This window comes from Theropithecus gelada, chromosome 2 (genome assembly GCF_003255815.1).
Source record: "Theropithecus gelada isolate Dixy chromosome 2, Tgel_1.0, whole genome shotgun sequence".
NCBI lineage: Eukaryota > Metazoa > Chordata > Mammalia > Primates > Cercopithecidae > Theropithecus > Theropithecus gelada.
Window position 1 is genome coordinate 184,671,736 of NC_037669.1, and position 16,541 is coordinate 184,688,276.

Consider the following 16,541-nt stretch of genomic DNA (forward strand, 5'->3'; position numbering starts at 1 on the left):
AAAAGTCTAACCCAGCCATTGGGAGGGATTCTACAGAACTCATAGAGTTTACAACATCTTGTCCTTCAATTGCAGTCGGTCTCTGTCTTGAACTGGATTTGTGAGCTCCTTGAAGTTGTTTGTATCTCACAGCTTGTTGCTGTAACATCACTGGGGATTCAAGCACACACACATAGAGTAGTAGATGCTCACACATCTATGCCATAAATTACTTTAGTGCCTTTCTCAAATGATCAGCACAGGAATCAAATGATAAAAAGCAAACCAGAAAACAGTCCTCACTGGGCTCTGTGCTCATCAGCCTTGGGAATGGATTTCTGGCAAAGATCCGGCCCCTCTACAAATGACAGAGATGACTTGGCTCTTTTCAGGAATTGAAGAGAATCCCGACAAGTAGCATGTTGGGAAAGGCCCGAAGGAAGCCAGACCAGCTTGCTCTCAGAGCTCATTGGGTCCCCTGCGGCCCCCAGGTGATCTTCAGCAAGACCTGGTATGTAAATGAGCCTCATCTGCTGGCTCAGCCTGCTGCGCACTGCTAGGGATGCTAGAATTCCAGGGTAAGCTTGTGAGCTGGGCTGGAAGGTTCAGTGGGTTGGAGATTACTAGCTCTTTGGTATCTGCAGCTTGAAATACCCTGTGCCCTTGATTAATTCATGCTTGGGAGCATCCTCAGTGCTCTCTGGAAAACAGCTCCTTACTGTATGTTTATTTCCCCACGGGCTTATTTCAGAGAGACTGGAGCCTGTGTTTCTAACAGCTTCTCCAAGGAAAACATCGCAGGCCACATTTCCGGAACTGAGAATCTCAGGGGGTCTTTGAAACGTCCATCTCTATTACCTCCTTTTGGCCCAGCATTTGCTTTTAGCTGAAAAGGGAGATTTTGTCTTGAGCCATCCTGTAGACATATGTGACTTGGAGTTGGAAAATCTGACAGCTGCTGCTGAGCTTTGAACTGCAGGAGTGAGTGGCATATAGACATAACCCCGTAGAACATCAAATCATTTTCCCTTAATTCCCAGAGCCTTAATGTTTCTTTGTCTTGCGAATGATCTCACTGCTTTTTGTATTTGTAATGGAATGCACAGTCATTTGCAAGTAATCACACAATAATCCCCTACACTTTTATAACGCCTTACCCTTTTCCATAGGGCTTTCACTCTCATTATCTCATATGATCCTTATAACTGCTCTGAGATATAAGCAGAGTGGCTCTTTTAATCTCCAATTTTCAGGTGTAGAAACTGAGGTTTAGAATTAAGTTAACCAGAGTTAAAACAGTTTGTATGTAGCAGAATTGGAACTGGAGTCTCCAGAATTGGAACTGGAGTCTCCTAAACCAGTGTTTCTTTTGCTACTTATTGCTGGTGTGACTTTGGGAATATACTTAACCTCTCTGAACCTCAGTTTTCCTATCACTAAATGTGGGTATAATACTACTTCCTGGGATAGTTGTTGGAAGGGATTCAATGAGACTGGGAAATCATTTAATAAAAGGTAAAACACACTAATAATGGGAGGTGTCATTGTACTTACTACATGGACCTTGAAGGCAAACAGTGCCATCAGAACTGTGAAAGAAAATAACATTTTTTCTCTCTTTTTAGAAAGACACAGGTTTAGAATGGCGCTATCAGGGGTCACAAGCTCCCAGCCCTGTGATTAGCAAATTGACCCTGCTGCCCTGCCTGCTGGCTGCTTTGTTATTCTGAGAATTGTGTTGACGAGATCCTCTTTTCCTACAGAGCTCTCTCTTAATGTTGCTTGGAATAGCCTTGTGTCCTGGAGACAGTTTTCAGTCTGGCAGGATCTGAGAACAGGAGCGGGGATCTTGGAATGGGATCTGCATCCCTGGGCTTCATCCACAAGCGGTGGGAATGTGGCTTGGGCTGTGGGGTGGAGGTAGATGAACAGCTGGACATGTAGGTTTATCTTCTGTCGTTTCTCAATAAAGTAGACAAGTCCATCTGATGGGTCTTTAGTAGGGTATGGCTTGTGAGTAATATAAATGGCTAAATGGCAATATATGTGCTAAATGGCACTGGAAAAATCCATAAAAGAATGGATTTCAAGTTGGCAAAAAATGCATTAGAAGTCAGCAGTGTGATGTGGTCAGGAGAACAACCAGAGTGATTGTGGGCTGAGGTCTTGGGTAGCTTTGTTTCTATATACAGTCAGCCCTCTGTATCCATGGTTTCTGCATCCATGGATTCAACCAACCAAGGCTCAAAAATATTAAAAAAAAACAAAAACAAAAAAACCAACAAAAAAATAAAAAAACCAATACAGTATAACAATATTCACATAGCATTTGCGTTGTTAGGTATTATGTAGGTATTAGAACAATATTTAAAGTATACAGGAGATATTACATCATTTTATATAAGAGACTTGAGCATCTCTGGATTTCAGTATCTCAGGGGTCCTGGAACCAATCCCCCCTGGATACTGAGGATACTGAGGGAACGAGTGTACATATTCACCTACAAAAATTCCAAACCAATGAGACAGACATAGGTTGACATATGGTCCTGAGAGGCAGAACGTGGAGCAAGGGATGGAAGACCAAGGAGGAGCCAGATTTCAGTTCCGCGTAAGGAAGAATTTTCTGACGGAAAGATGGAATTTGTAGCGGCAGGAGATAATGATCTTTGCTTCACTGGAGACCTCAGGAATACCAATGCAGCAGGCATTGGGCTTAATGGCCTTTATGGCCACTTCTCATTTTGAGATCACAGAGCTGGGAGGACGAGAGGCACACATATGTTGAAGGAACTGAAGGGTCTCTATGTGGATGTGGAAACTGATCTCCAAACGTTTGTAAGATGGAGGGTACATTTAAAGTATCTCATTCTGGTTTTCATATTTATTTCTGTGGCTCACCCCTTGGTCTTTGGTTTTGAGAGCTTAAGACCATTCCCAGAAGCTCTTTTCCATGGAATAATCTCCTTTCTTTGCTGAAATGCTCCTTTGTGGGATGCAGGAAGGGACTCTGAGCTCCTGACAGAATGAAGACCACGCCTTTTTGCTCTCCAGACCTAATTTTGACATCCCACGCCCACCCCCTGAGGAGGGTTGCAATGGCAAGATCTCTGTCCTGAATTCTGGTTCTAGTATGCAGTGGAAGGCTCTCTGATTCTGTTTCCTTACCTGTTTTAATAGTAACTTATATTTGTGTTCCTTTGTTAAATGTGCAATAAATAATAAATGTTTGCTTGTGGCATGCTTGTTAAGTATAAAACAAATAATCAAAATAAATGTGTAATGACCCTTTGGATAGACCAAGTAGAAGCTGCTTTTAGAGCACATGATTGGACCATTTCTAGATATCTGCCTAATTTGTAAATGAAAAATATGTAAGCTACACAAGGAACACTGACTCGTCTGAAATCTTCATGACTGACTGATCTGGGCTTGGGGTTTGGGGCTTGGGTCCCTTCATGCCCTGATCAGTGCTGTTTGTAGCTTGAAGACTTCCTGGGGGTGAGAACAAGCAACCTCTTGGTGCAGTCCAAAGCCAGGAAATGGGTGATGATTTTGAAAAAGGACTCATCTGGCCTCCAGAAAGCCTTTACAACCAACAGTAGGAGGAGATCACTAAGAAACAGAACCACTGGGAAGCCAGGATGTGGTACTTGGATTCCCATCTCGGAGCACCTCCTACACCCCCACATCTCCATTTTCCCTAGCGTCTGATCTCTCTTTCTCCTCCTTTAATTCAGTCTGGAGTCATTTTAGATTAGATTCATTCCTGATTGGCTTCACTGCTCCAACTTAATCATCACAGAACCTTAGGGTTGGAATCCATGTTACAAGTTAAACTGAGCAATTCACCCCCACTTTTCCCGACAACAGTGTTCTCCTGAGAGTCTGGTTTTATTCTGAGTCTTCCAGCCCGGTGTCTGTGATGAAGGACTCATGCCAAACTACATTCTCAGGAGGACTCCCATACCAAGAGACTCTGGGCTTGGGGGCAAGAGACTTGGGGTTTTTTTTTTTTTTTTTTTTCTTTTAAAGGAGTTTCACTCCTATTGCCTAGGCTGGAGTACAATGGCATGGTCATGGCTCACCGCAACCTCCACCTCCCGGGTTCAAGCGATACTCCTGCCTCAGCCTCCCAAGTAGCTGGGATTACAGGCACCCACCACCATGCCCGACTAATTTTTGTATTTTTAGTAGAGACCGAGTTTCACCATGTTGGCCAGGCTGGTCTCGAACTCCTGACCTCAGGTGATCCTCCCGCCTTGGTCTCCCAAAGTGCTGGGATTACAGGCATGAGCCACTGTGCCCGGCCGGGAGGACTTGTTTTAAGACTCACCTTCCATCATAGGAACCTTAGACTAAATTCTCGCAACCTTTTCAGGTGCATCTCCCAAAATATCTCCCCCCCACCGAATTAATGATTTATTTCATAAATTTCGTTGCATTCTGGATGGTCTCATTCTTAAGATGAGCTTAAAGCCTTTCAAACCAGTCACTTCCTTGTTTGGGGTGGAGGAGGTTTCTTCCTGGAATTGGACAGTGTATGGAAGGGTTGAGAATCCACTTCTTTAGCGGTTAATAATTTACTCCGAGTAAGGAATTCTGTCTTAAACTGGGGCATGTTCTTCAAGTGCCAGAGGAGAGAGAAGGGTGATTTTTCTGACATCCTCCAGCCTGCTTCTCCATATTTGGAAATGTTTACCCACCCGACTGATCTATTGGAAGAGAGGGAGGTGACTCAGGGTTTAGGAGAAGCAGGATTTGAATTCTTGTTTCCAGAAACAAAGTCGTCCCCCACCCCGCCCCCACCCTTCCCCCTTCATTCCTCTGCCCCTTGTTCTGGAAGCTGAGGCGAGAATGTTTCAGTTCTGTTCCCTTCAGGCTTCGAGACCACCGCCTTGCTGTGTCCCGTAGTGGACTGAGGGCCTGCAAGTGGGAGTGAGGGCTGGTGGAGGGCCAGCTGCCTGGGGGGGCCGGACATCGCGTGAGTACATCATTACTGCCGGATGAGTGGCATTTCTGCTCACAGACCTGGGGCGTACAGCCTGTGGGCTGGCTCACTTGCATGGTGATGGGACACGTTGCTGGGAGTGCTGGTCACTTTAATTTGGGGGTGTGGACAGCTGCTTTCCCAGGGGAGTACTTCTTACAGTGGGATTTCAAGACAAGATCGGCCTGAGGAAAAATTATATTCGTATATTTTTTAAAAAGTAGGTATTTCCTCTGATCTGAGGCCTAATTTGAGTTGGGTAGAAAGACAATTTGGGAGTGCTGTTGTGTGATTACTAAGGCTAAAGCAACAAGCTGGAAGGGATGTCTGTGGACGTGTAGGGAGGGGTAGTTTTAGCTTGAAAACAGTGATGGTGGGACTTAGGAGTATGCAAAATGTTGATGTGTAGCATCTGCACGGCATCCACCGTCTGGAGGACCTTGCGTGCCGGACGCTGTGTCGATCTGATGAATTGTCAGAATTGGAAGAGTCCTGCGGTGTTTTCAGCACATCTATCTCATTTCACAGTGTGAGATAATGGGCCGCAGAGACCCAGGCCCTGAAGACAGATGGCTCATTATGTGGGACTAGAACCCAGATCTTCTCTCTCAGTTCATTTCATTCCCCTAGACTGAAGCTGCCCCCTCTACTGCAAGATGAGGACATTGGGAGATGTTAGAATTGTCCACACTTACTAATCTAGTTGGTGGGAAAATGAGGACTAGAACCTACTTCTTCCAGTTCAGACCTCTTTCCTTTAGGATATATGGGCTCAGATGCCTGAATTCCTTGTTTTTATATGAGGCTCTTTTCTTTTCTTTTTTGTTCTTTGATTTTTACTTACCTTTCCCTTCTTTTGGTCATGTGAATGTTGTATGAATGCAACCTTTTGCTCTCCTTTGCTCCCTATATCTTTCTCTTCCTTGAAAGGGGATGTCACTTGTCCAAAAGGCAGAATGAATAGTATGGAACTTTATTTCCATCTGTGGAAGTGAAAATTATGCAATTTTCCCTGAGAGAAATTCAGCAAGGCTTCCCATCTGAGCCTCTACCACTATTCTTGAAGCTGTAAGAATTTTGGAATATTATGCCCATTCAAAGGTGAGTCCAGATTCTGATTAGATTTTAAACACATACACACACACACACACACACACACACACACACACACACTTTTTAAGACTACCAAAGCAGGACAGAGACCCAGAAGACACCAACCTATTACGTCGCCTCAGATGTTTCACAGCCATCAGGAGTAACTCTGTAGTCAGCTCAGTTTCGGATCAACTTTTTTTTTCTTTCTTTCTTTTTTAGACAGAGTCTTGCTCTGTCGCCCAGGCTGACTGGAGTGCAATGGCTCGATCTCGGCTCACTGCAACCTCCGCCTCCTGGGTTCAAGCGATTCTCCTGCCTCAGCCTCCCAAGTAACTGGGATTACAGGCATGCACCACCAGGCCCTGATAATTGTTGTATTTTTAGTTAAATACATTCATATTGCTGTGTAATAAGTCTCCAGGCCTCTTTCATCTCGCAATCTGAAACTTTGTACCTTTAACCCACAACTACCTGTTCTCCTCTCCTCCAGTCCCTGGCATTCTCCATTCTACTTTCATTCTCTATGAATATGACAACTCTAGGTTCTGTATCTAAGTGGAATCATACCATATTTGTCTTTTTGTGACTGGCTTATTTCATTGAGCATAATATCCTCAAGTTCATCCATGGGTCAGAATTTCTCCTTTTTAAGGCTGAATAATATTCTGTGGTAATGAATATGCCACATTTTGTCTATCCATTTAAGTACTATTTTTTAACCTCCATGTTACAGAAGAACAGCAACCAGAGACTTCAAAGGGTTAATTAAGTAAGTGGCCCAAAGTCATATAGTCAGTAGTGGAGACTAATTTTACGTAAGAATGGCATGTGATCAGGAGTAAGCAGATATTGGATTCTAATTGGCAAACAGTGTGACAAATCAGGGTGATTCTCAACTGGATGGTGACGCCTCCTTACACGTTGCTGTGGCATTTCAATAAAGCAAGTGTTCCAAAGGGCTGTACACAGCTATGCTTCCTTTCTTTTGTACGGGGCTCTAGGAAGTCCATAGCTAAATTTAAAGCTCACCTCTAGCAAATGGTATGAGACATCCAGCTCTTATTTTTTGTATCCCCTTTCCCCTTTCTTTGCTTTATTTTCCCCTCTCCTTACGTATTTTCTCACTTAAATCATCAACTATTAGCATCTTTTGTGAGGTACCTCAGATCCTTTCTGGAACAAGGCAGAATATACAGATGCGGGTGATGATATCTAATATTTTAGTAATTATTAGGTCTGTGGAATAGTGGGCCAAAACTGGCCATGATTTTTCTGACTTGACTCTGCTCATCATCTTCTTTTTCTTCTTCTTCTTCTTTTTTTTTTTTTGACGGAGTCTCATTCTCTTGCCTAGGCTAGAGTGCAGTGTGTGATCTTGGCTCACTGCAACCTCTGCCTCCTGGGTTCAAGCAATTCTCCTGCCTCAGCTTCCCGAGTAGCTGGGATTACAGGCATTCACCACTACATCCCACTAATTTTTGTATTTTTGGTAGAGATGGGGGTTTCACCATGTTGACCAGGCTGGTCTTGAACTCCTGACCTCAGGTGATCTGCCTACCTCGGCCTCCCGAAGTGTTGGGATTACAGGCGTGAGCCACCATGCCCGGCCTGACTCTACTCTTAATGCAGTGTTTCACCTGGGCAATGCCCTGCTCCTTTCTGGGTCTCACTTTTCTCACCTGAAAGAGGAAGTTGCTGTTGATAACAGTGAACATTTAGGCTGTGCTGAGTTTTACCCTAAACATCATATCTCTAACTCTCCCAACACTCCCACAAGGCAGGTGCTATTATCTCCATTTTACTTTTGAGAAAAGGCCTAAAGAAGTGAGAAAGCTTGCCTAAACCCCTTTAACTCTTGGGTAAAGGCATTAGTGACCAATGTGTATTTGACTCCAAAACCCAGGACGTTAGCCACAGTGCTGGGCTACTATCCTTTTATGCAATCTGTCAGGCTTCTTCCATCTGTGGCATGTATTCATCTAATTTTATTAAATCTTTATTGAATTTCCACTTAGGTGCCTTGCACTGTTCTGGGCATTATCCCAGTACTCGATTTAGAGCAAAGAAAGAGACACACACAACAACCATCCCTTGGCGCTTACATGCTGGTGCAGGTGTGTGGAGGAGGCAGATAAAGGAACACTTAAATAAGAGGGAATGATAAGTAACCCAAGGGAGGAGTCACAAAGGGCATTCTGACTCTGAGTGAGTGGAGAAGGACTCTGGGAGGTTATGTTTAAGCTGAGATCTGAGTGACAAGGAGGCCGCCTTGTAGAAGTCGGGGGAAGAGCACTGCAGGCAGTGGAGACGGTCAAAGCAAAGGTCAAGGCCATGAAGTGGGAAGGAGTTTGTGTTTGAGGAACAGAAGGAGCCTGATGTGCTGGCAGCATGTGGGCTGCAGGGGAAGAAGCAGGAGAGAAGAGCAGGGACTAGCAGGTGGTGGTAAGTGAGAGACCTGAGCTTCTTAGACCTGAGTCCAGATGTGATGGGAACCACCTGAGTTACGTGTTACAGGCATCTTTCCAGCTGCTGTGGAGGGAACCACAGCATAGGAAACCACAGATAGTAAAAGGAAGGCAAGGGTAGAAGCAAGAAGGTTAGGCAGAAACGTTTACCGTAATTCAGGTGAGATGTGGTGGGTAACTTTGACTAGGGCATAGAAGTTGGGCAGGAGAAGTAAGTTCGGGGCGTGTTTGGGAGTGGTCGTCTATAGGCTCTCTAGTGTGATTTCCTTCAGGGAAATGTCAAGCTAAATGGGCAGGAATCTGGGAGACTCAGAGGGAAATGAAAATAGGCACCCTGGGGGGTTGCCCAGACAAGCAGCTGGCATTCCAAAACCAAAGAGGATCTGTTTCTCACCCCCATCCCATTTCGTTTCTAGCCTCGAGCTTTGGGCCAATGCACAGAGGACGGTGGCTTTCTGCCTTTGGCTTCCCAGCTGAGAGCTGTTGGAACGCCCCAAAATAAGCCCTGCAGAATGTGCAGCTTCCTTTGCTCTCCCTGGGTATTTTTGTAAAACATTCTTTCCCACCAAGAATGAGGAACGTTCAGAGTGATACTGACTTTATGGGCTGTATTTAACATGCTGTTTTTTCATGATGTGTTGTCTGTTCATGCAGAGATTTCTGTCTCCTGTAAACTCCCTGGTAAGGAATCTTCAATCTCTGTGTGAGATGGGTCTGGAAGGCTCAGTGGGAGCCCAGAAGAGCTGGGGTTTGAAAGCCTCTCCTTGTCTTGAGGACTGGACTGCGGTCCAAGGGCACCTACCAGTCCTCTTTTTTCATTTACGTTTGAATTCATAGTTGCTGGCCTTTGGCAGTTCCCTGTAATTCCTTTTAACAGACTTGGCTTCCCTGCAGATACTTACTTCATTTTTCAGGTCTTGGAGAAGTTAGGTAGTGGCTGAATCAGGTAGAGAATCCAAAATTCCTGACCAAGCCCCGTCCTCTAGCCACCAGGCCAAAGCAATTTAGCTTGTGACCTCATCCTCCTGGGTATCCTGTGGCAATCTTATACTATAATCAGCCTAAGCCCAGAGATGCTCAGAGATTGTAAACTAAGTCATCTAAAACTCATTTCTGAGGCTTCTTCATGCACCCCTCCTGCAGTCTGCAGTTACCAGGTTTTCAAAAAATTAGCATAATCTCTTAAAAACAGAGTTTTGTTATTACTCATTCGAGTTTCTTCTAAAATTTCTTTTATATTACCTATTCATTGAGTCGACAAACATTTATTGAGTTCTTACTGTATGCCAGGCATTGTGCTAGGTGCTGGGGATTGATTCAAAGATAATTTGGAGGCGTATGGAAGGGGAGTGGATAATTACAGCACAGTGAGATAAGTGCTATAATAGGGGGATATAGAAAGAGCCAGAAATAGCACTATGAATAACATCTTTGAACAAATTGCCTTCTTTTTTCCTTTTGGATTATTCCCTTATGTATATTGCCCAAAGTGGGATTACTGGGTCATTTAAAAGATGAAAACAATTTGGCACAAAAAGATGTAATGACTTGCCTGGGGAATACAGCTCAATTTTCAACAGAGGAAGAAAAAATTGTTGACAAATCCAGATTTAGATCACTTTACCAGGAAGAACGGGCAGTTTTTATACTACCCTTTCAACATGGTGGCTTTTGGGGGTGGGGGGGATTTATTCTAAACATGCTAGCCTGCGTGTAGGAATCACACGTCCCCATATTTAATCTCACAACTTGATTGTTCTCACAAGAACCTAGCTGTATACGTATTATCGTTTCCATTTTACAAATGAAGAAACGGCACCCTTGATAAAAGGAAGTAAGTTGCTCAAAAGGCCATAGTTAATAAGTGTGGAATGCAAGAGCCAAGCACAGTTCCTTTTATTCTTTGATTCCATCCTGTTTTCCATGCTGTGTTTACCTATTGAGGGTACCTGTGCTCTAGCCGGGGCCCGGAATTTATTTATTTAATGAGTCACAGAGACTCTTAAGAGGACAGTCAGGCTCTATGAAATAGGTGTAGATGTTCTTACCTCCAAAGTCATAGCCAGGGAACAATGTCCTTCTGTATGTTGACCTGAAAGGATCCAAGGGCCCATTATTCCTGACCCTGGTATTCCTGCCCCTGGCTCAGGTGCTGAAAGGCTATTTGCATAGCCCTACCATTAGAGCACAGAATCCCAAGTAAAGCTGAAACCATGCCACAGTTCTGCTGTGAAACATTTATTACTTTTCTAGTACTTAACTGTATTAAGTAAAAACTCCTGCCCCTGGTATCCAGGACCTGTCATAAACGGACACCAGCATGGGTCCACTGTGGACTTCCTTGGTGCTCCTGTTTACGTATCTTTAAATCAAACACCTGCCGACCCTCAGATATACCCTGCACTTTCTCACCTTCATGCCTTAGCACATGCCTTTCCTTTAGCCTGAGATAACCTCTCCGATCTTCATTCATAGAACTCCAATCCTCCTGTAAACTTCTGCACAGACGCCATCTTGGGAAGGGAATAATCCTTGATCACCACCTGCTCTCCCATCCATTAGAAGTGATCTGTGTTCTCTGTTCTGCTAACTCAACCACAGTTAGCTGTGAGGCAATAGAGTACAAATGTATGCTGCTTATGAGCATGGGATCTGGATTTGAATCCCGGCTGTGATACTTCCTCACTGTCAGTTAACTTGCTTGAGCCTGAGTTTTCTCATCTGCCAAATGGGTGTGATAGAATAGGTGCTCCCCCTGAAAGCCACCATGTTAACAGGAGTAGTATAAAAATGGTCTGATTCTCCCGGTGAAGTTGCGTAAATCTGGAATTGTTAACAATTTTCCTTTCCCTTGTCATTACATTTTTTTATGACATCACCTCATGTCACCGTGTGGTATGAAAATTTGCGTTGTTACCTGTGCTGCTTCTGTGGTACTTGTCCTCTTTTACTTGATGTCTTATCTCTCCTTCTAGACTGGGAGTTCTTCAAGGGCAGGGAGGGCATTGCATCTTTGAAGGCCTTGACATATGGGTACTGCTACAGAGTTTCCTGTAAGGGAAAGGAGGATTCCATACAACCTAAGTGGTGACACCAGCACAGGCTCATTACTAATCCCGTGCCCCAGTCACGAGGTTTCAGGCCTGGCAGAGAACTCTGCGAGCTCTGTGATGTGGAGCTTTAGGCACATAGAACACAAGCTGGATAGGCCTCTGGCTCCTGCTTGAGAGACAAGAGAAAGGCTGGATGGAGCCTGTCTCCAGCCCAGCTTCTTCTGATTCAAGGACTTGGGTGGCGCTGGCAGTTCCCTGAAGGCAGAGTGTTAATCCTGCTTGGAACATGAGACTTTGTTTCTTTCCTGGGCCTTGCAGTGGGTCTGTTCTGTTGGTGAGAGTTTCAGACCTAGAGGAAAGGGTCACTGAAGGTATGGGTTAAGAGCAACTCTGAAAGCCACCTGTCCCCTGACTTCTCTGTGAGTGGGGCCACAGGGAGAAGATCCCTTCATAGGTAGCTCCTCTACCCTTGCTTTGCTTGGAGACTGACCACGGAAGGGGATTCATTTCTTAAAGGGATAGGGCTACGATTTAACTTTCTGTTGTGCCACTTCCCGAAACACAACACCTGTGGCTTCAGATCCAAGTGCTTTAGAACATGAGATACAAGGTCTTCCATGCCCTGGCTGCAACATTCCTTTCCAGGCTTGTGTCCCACCACATTCCTCTGCATCCTCTGTCACTGGCCTCACCATATTAGTCACTTTCTCTGAGAACACCCTGAACTCATCCCCCTCAAGGCCTTTGCACATCGTGTTCCCTGGGCCTATTTTCCTCCTCCTCATGCATGGAAATCCTCTTGGGTGCTCAGGCTTCATTTGGAAGCCACATCATTTGCAGAGAACTTTTAGACCCTCAAAAGGACATTGCATGTACTCGTGCTTTTCTATGCTTTTCATTCTGTCTTGTGTGTTCCAGCGTGTCCCCCATTGAGGCTCTTCAACACCCCTAGGCGTGTCCAGCTCAGCACCCACACCTGCTAGGTCCACACACTGCCTTATCAAAGACAGCAAGTGTTAGCAAACCTCTCCTTGGTGCGTCCCTGAATGCAGAACATGTGACATTCCGTTAACTAACACTTGTGCCAGAGTGGCTTCCATAGCCCATACTGGGGTTCCCATGATTTGTTTGATCATGAGCCCAGCCATTTGAATTGTTTTTGAATTGGTCTGATATCAGCTAATTGTTAACCTTTCTCAGGTCTGTTTCCTACATACCAGTAGATGTCTGCTTAGTGCCAGGGCTCTGAGCTTTTCATTTCACTTAAGAACAGAACGGTGAGGTAGAATTCAGGAAAGTTTTACCTGCTGTTAACATGAACTTTTAAAAAAAGAGTTCGAAATGTAGGCCTTGTGTTTATCCCAAAGCTCCCTGAAATGTGAAAATAGCAGGAGTTTTAAAGGTATATTTCCACCTCTAGCAGAAGAACTATCCATATTATACTTGTAATTATAAATTGATAAAGCCTGTGTCATGAAACTTGATTTTGAACACCTGTGTTCAAATCCTGGCTTTACCACTTACTAGCCTAGAGATACTGGGGGAGTGGCTAACTTCTCTGTTCCTCAGTTTCTTCAGCGTTCAATTGGGAACTTTTTCTTACAGGCTGATGGAAAATTTAAATAAGGTCTTGGACATGAAATTGAGATTTTATTAGTGTGTGTGTTCCAAAATGTGGATTTGGAGGCCATTTAAAAATAGAATTTCCAAAAAATTTGCTTTTAAAGCAAAATACTTAGATATGTAAATTTTTGTGAAATTTTTTTCAAATGATAAAATAAATGACTTTACAGTCAGGAGACATACAGTATCTAACAGGCTTAGGGAATATGCTTGGCTTACAAGATGTGGTTTTAGTCCACATACATTAGAATCACAGAACTATAGGCTTTGAGAAATTATAAAAGCCTTGGAAGGGGTGAACGTGAATTAGTGCATATAGTATGCAGGCTTTGTGCCATACATGCTAGATATGGAATCCCAGGAAATGGTTACATACACCTTGATGGGTAGATGATATTAACCCTGTTTTGCAGACAGAGAAGGCTGAGCTTTGAGAAAATCCTTTACACAAGTCTGATATCAAAGCCTGGAACTTCAAACTACCCTCCTGATGGCTTCTAGAAATCCTTTCCGTTTACAGATATGACAAGACTTGCTTTCACGTTGTTGATTTTTTTATCCTCTCTTTCTCTGTCTCTGGGGGCAGCACTAATGCAGGGCCAGACAGACCTGTGAAAATCTGCAGTCGTGATGTCACATAACTTGTTTGATGAATCTAGATTAGTGTCTTGACTTTTCCTGCCAAGAATCTGCTCATAAAGTGTCTTGTTTTGAGCTCCTTTGACTGTACTCATTCATCAGCCTTTACTTATTTTCTTCTCTTTGGGAGAGATACTTGCCGTTGCCCATAATGTTTGAGGTCAGGAGTATATTTGAAGAGGGCTTTATATTTTCTTAAAAAAAATACTGGTGGAAAATCAAGTTTATTGGCTATTTCATACCATCTTCTTCTGCCATTTATGGGCAGTCATGTGGAAGAGGTGGCCCGGGGCTGGGAGTTTGGAGCAATGCTTCTCATCTTGAATGTGTCACTGACCAGGGAAAATACTTCGTGCCAACTCCATCATTCCCTTTTGGGAATTCAGTGTCTTCAGCTGTAAAGAGTGAGGGCAGTACTAGGTGATTCCTAAGATTTTAAAATTCTGCATGTTTTGTGGTGTCAAAACCATCAATTTCTGCTGAGCTGTGTGATCCTGCAGCTGTTTCTCTGATAGTTTTCAATCTTTAGATTTAATCTATTCAACAATGTATAATTTTTTAAAGGGAAGCTTTTATAGACACTTCTGAAATATAACGGGGTGGGGGGGGGATAAATGGATGTTAAAAAATAGAAAACAACCAATTAAATAGTATATAGCATGTAATTCTCCTTGGAAACTTACCACGAAATTGAGAAGTACTTTAACAACTGGTAATTTAAATTGCATTTGAACTCTGCTAATGGTTTGTTTGCATGGGAACTTCAATCATTTCACAGCGGTTCTTTAGCAAAGCTGCTTGTTCTCTTTATGGAAAAGAAGAAAAAATCATTAAAAGAGAAGTTGACTATGGAAAAGGGAGACCACTTTCATTTGTACCTGGAGAGAAGCTGGAGAGCGTGAGTGAGACTCCCTCAGGGCCCAGGGTGGAGAGCTCTTCCTTTCAGTGAAGTTTAAAACTCTGGGAAGTCAGATGCCCTTGGCGGCTGTTGTAGAAACTGTTGTGATTTGTATCTCTCTCTGCAGGGAGAAGCTTTGGTGTTATGCAGCTTGCGGGTGAGGGTAGCGGCAACGTTTTTGGTTCGTTTTATGTAATTGCATTGTTCACAGGTTTAATGTTGGCTTCCTAACAACCCATTTCTCAGTAAGTTTGAAATGATGCCTCTCTCTCCTTTCAGCAGAAATGGCTTTCAGAATTCCAATGTCCTTGAAGACCACCAGGTCTTGGAAAACTCTTTGCTTTTCTGGGCTGATCTTGATTGTACTCCATTTTGCCCACTTAATTTCTTTCTGCTGTTGAGATTACTGGGAGAGCGTTGAAACAAGTGTTCGAGGCCTGGCTTTGTAAGTCCTGGTTTGGCTCTAGGTGTGACTCATGTGATCAAGCACAAGTCCCTCTGCCCAGTGCGTTTTGGTGTCCTTTGTCAAAGCAAGCAGTCACTTGATCCAGTGGATCAAGTGGCTCCTGAACCAGTCACCTCCTTACCCAGGCCACTGGGTTCTCTTGTCAGTTGGAAAAGTTGAGGTGGGTCGTTTAAAAAATCCCTCCCAACTTTGAACTTTGAATTGTTTTGTACACAAAACAATTGTATGATTGGTTAGGTAATGTTTACGGTGACAACAATGAAATGGGCATGGTAGTTTTTCTGGTATGTGGATTTTTCCTGCATACATGAAAGACAAGTTTTGCAACAGCCCTTGCCTTGGGATACTTGTCTGTTGGAATACATACTGTATAATCATTAGCAAAACAGGAATAGTTTCTAATGAAATAAAACCTGTAATAAGGACTGTATTAGGCTATGCTAGCATTGCTATAAATAAATATCTGAGACTTGGTAATCTATAAGAAAGAAGTTCTAATTGGGTCATGGTTCTGCGGGCTGTATAAGCATGGCACTGGCATCTGCTTGGCTTCTGGGGAGATCTCAGGGAGCTTTTACTCATGGTCGAAGGCAGAGGAGGAGCAGGCATCTCACATGGCAAAAGCAGGAGCAAGAGAGGCAGTAGGCAGGGGAGTTGCCACACACTTTTAAATGATCATATATCATGAGAACGCACTCATGATCATGAGGACAGCACCAAGGGGATGGTGCTAAACCATTCATGAGAAATCTACCCCCATGATCCAGTCACCTCCACAGGCCCCACCTCCAACAGCAGGTATTTCAACTCTATGTGAAATTTAGAGAGGGCACGTATCCAAACGATATCGAGGATGGCTTACTGGGAAATGTCAAGATTGTTTATTCTTCTGCTGCTCACTGATTCTCACTTTTCAGGCAAGGAAACTAAAGTTCAAAGGACACTAGGACCTATAGTTAGAAATTTGTCTCCAAACTCATATTCATTTTCTTTTTTTATTTGGTATAGTTCAGGTTTATCTGTTAATTTTTTTTCCTCCCTACAATGTGAGTATCTGACTGACTTATCTCTTTGACCTCTGTTATTGAGATGAAGCTGTCTTCCCAGGAGAGCTAGGAGCGATGAGATATGAACCCTGAGGCATCAGCATTCTCTTTCCCCATCATTCTGAGTCAAATTAGTGAAATAAGAGTGCCAGGATCTGACTAGGAGTTTAGGAGGTATAGAAGTAAGCCACAGCCCAGTCAGAGACTTGATAAACCTGAGAATTTCTGAAGCTGGTTGAGACCCTAGAAATACATAAGCAACACCCTTCTGTTTTTCATAGGTGGGA

General features: G+C 43.7%; 1 protein-coding gene across 1 annotated transcript in view; it reads left to right on the top strand.

Annotated features, from left to right (window-relative positions):
- The window catches only part of LPP (LIM domain containing preferred translocation partner in lipoma), a 724,515-nt gene that overhangs the window by 55,649 nt on the left and 652,325 nt on the right, over positions 1 to 16,541 (top strand). The window contains exon 2 of the mRNA XM_025374584.1: positions 372 to 490. The gene's annotated coding sequence lies outside the window, so the exon portion shown is untranslated. The remainder of the gene's footprint in view (positions 1 to 371; positions 491 to 16,541) is intronic.